Source organism: Magnolia sinica, chromosome 18 (assembly GCF_029962835.1).
Source record: "Magnolia sinica isolate HGM2019 chromosome 18, MsV1, whole genome shotgun sequence".
NCBI lineage: Eukaryota > Viridiplantae > Streptophyta > Magnoliopsida > Magnoliales > Magnoliaceae > Magnolia > Magnolia sinica.
In genome coordinates, this window is record NC_080590.1 from 70,174,129 (window position 1) to 70,176,755 (window position 2,627).

At 36.7% G+C, this 2,627-nt stretch overlaps 1 long non-coding RNA gene across 1 annotated transcript; it reads right to left on the reverse strand.

Moving 5' to 3' along the window:
* Nucleotides 1–334: 334 nt before the first annotated feature.
* Nucleotides 335–704, reverse strand: LOC131232643 (uncharacterized). The gene is made up of 3 exons (XR_009164900.1): nucleotides 670–704; nucleotides 508–561; nucleotides 335–397 (listed from the first exon to the last, which is right to left on the reverse strand). It is a non-coding gene; the product is annotated as an uncharacterized LOC131232643 (long non-coding RNA).
* Between the last annotated feature and the right edge of the window lie 1,923 nt (nucleotides 705–2,627).

Genomic DNA, 2,627 nt, shown 5'->3' on the forward strand with positions numbered 1-2,627 from the left:
ACAATGCATCCTACATTCATATTTCTAAATAAACAAATTTCAGAATACAACAGATCGCCAGTTATAAGTATAATAAGAGCAAAGATCATCCAAATGCCTTATCAACTCCAGCACCACAATATTACAGCCCCTGCACAAACCGACACACATAGCCTCAGCTTTAAAAAACTATGGTTTGTGAAGTCAGTGACATTTAGGACCATTTATGTAGATCCCGTTTCTCAGAAAAGGGAATTTTTTAACATAAAACCTGAAAATTTTAATACAAGTGCAAAATCAATAAGAAGGTAGAAACATTTAGAAGGTTCCATGGCCAGAATGTCCAATGTGCTCACCATTCATCATACAACTGCAAAATCTGCTCTTATCCACTGTGTTCATTCAATAACCGAAGGACCTGTGGAAATAACATCTTCATTACTTACTAACGACATACAAAAAATAGTGAAATGGTGATGCCATTATGGCCATCCTTGCAGGCAATCATAACAAAGGTTCACTGCGCACCTTAAAAGGGTTTTGGGCACATGATGGATCTGGACCTCTGCACTTCTCAGAAACCTGGTTAATATTTATGGTAAAGATAGTGAAATCACCAAGAAGATTCATTAGTGCATGGACATGACCATAAGCAGAGATGAAGCAGACCTCCAATACTAGAAAAGTTACACTAGAATGACCATGACAGACCCTTTCTGACGGAAGCTTTCTCCAAAGGATCAGTTCCCATAGACATCTCATGAGACATCTTATCCTGATCATCCAATAAATATCCAAGCAATGCCTAAAAGAAGGAAATAATAATAATATTATTATTACGATGGTGATGGTGGTGAATAATGTTGAGACCTGAGGTATGGTCGAATTTAATAAACATTTCTATGTGAAGATGAATAAAGCTTTAACTTAAGCAGTTGAACCTTGCTCAACCATTGAGTGCGAGGAATGCTATAGCAAGATAGTACACACAAGGACTTATATAGAATGGTAATTATAAAGTTAAAAAAGGGAATAATATAACCAAAAAATAAGCAAAAAATGCTGAACTCGCATATTATGAAAAATGTGTACCTTTCGACTTCCATTTAGTTTCTTACAATTTGTCCAAGAGACATCTAGAAAAGGGAAAACAAAAGCTTGACTATAAGCATGTTTATACTGACAACAACAATGGCAGAAAGAATATTAAGTGATATTTTACCTTCATTTGAGGATGGACTTCATCCATTACATTTGTCCTTTACATTTTCAACTAAAGGGTGTACTTCAGAATTGGAAGCAACTGCATTTGCTTGAGTACTACCATTTCTTATTGATGTAGAACCTATTTGTTTCCGTTGCCTTCTTCGTAGTGTACTGGAAGACCTCAATGACTTCTAGGTAAAAACTATAGCAATAGCAAATCCAACAAGAGCACTAAGCGACCCAGCATTTTGAAAGTTAAAACTATTTTGTAAGTACAGATGTAGCTTGACAACAAGGAAAAAATGTTTGAAGGTTTTCATAATCTTCCATTGCGGCATATTAATGTATCAATATATTACACCTAATGTCATACAGATAATATATAAGAAATATCTCTAAGTAAAATAATATATAGTTAAAACAAAACTTAAGGCGTCTTTGTATGGTGAGCAGAATTACACTTGAATAATTCACTTAAATATATAGCAGGTGATCTGTAACGCCCTGAAATTCGGGGGTTGAGCATAACTCAGCTCCCGAGTTCCAAAACATCACTTATGCAACATATTTAATGATGAATGTATGTTGGCTGTATTAGTGCATAAAACATGGAATAGATTAAGCCAAAACACAGATATGATTCAGGGATAAGTGAATAAAGCAAGCGGAAGACTTATAGAAAAATATGTGTACAAGTGTAAATCCCTGAAGTACATATACAAGCCAGGTCGTATGAAAGTGTTATTTAACAAAATTATAAGTATCAAGTTACATCATTTAAATCCCCAAAAATAATCCCAGAGATCCCGCGCATCAGACCAAGGCTCGCTAGAACCCGTCTAAAAACTGCATATAAGAGAATGTAGCCTCATCATCATCCATCTCCCGCTCTGCATCAGGAGTCGCATCCACATCTGCAACATCAGAACCTAAGACAGAGTCTGGTGGGTGTTTAACACTGCCCTAGAAACGTGGGAGTGAGTGATCAAGTCAGTAGAACGATAAGGCACTGGTTAACATGTTATTAGTTCAATTAAACAGTAATGATAAAGCAGAACAATTAAATAAATCCTAAGTACTCTTGTTAATGCAAGGATGTATGCAAAATGATGCGTGCCCTCACACGTACACCCTCAGCGTCTTCATCTTATGTTACGCATGACATCGCCTCAAAGTGCACCACATCTACAAAGCACATGCAAATGCGGTGCATGGATATGATTACCAAGTTATTATTAGTCTATTTCATACAGCAGGATTGGGAAGCTAAGATACCTTCCTCATGTCACCATCCAAATAGTGATCCATTCTAGGGTCGTCAATCCTAGACATCTCATACGATCATATATTTGAGGTCGTAGCAAAGGGCTCGTCACCAATCAATGCATGCCTTTCATACCTTTACTACCACAATTCGGCTTGTCACCTCCTTGCGGTATCCA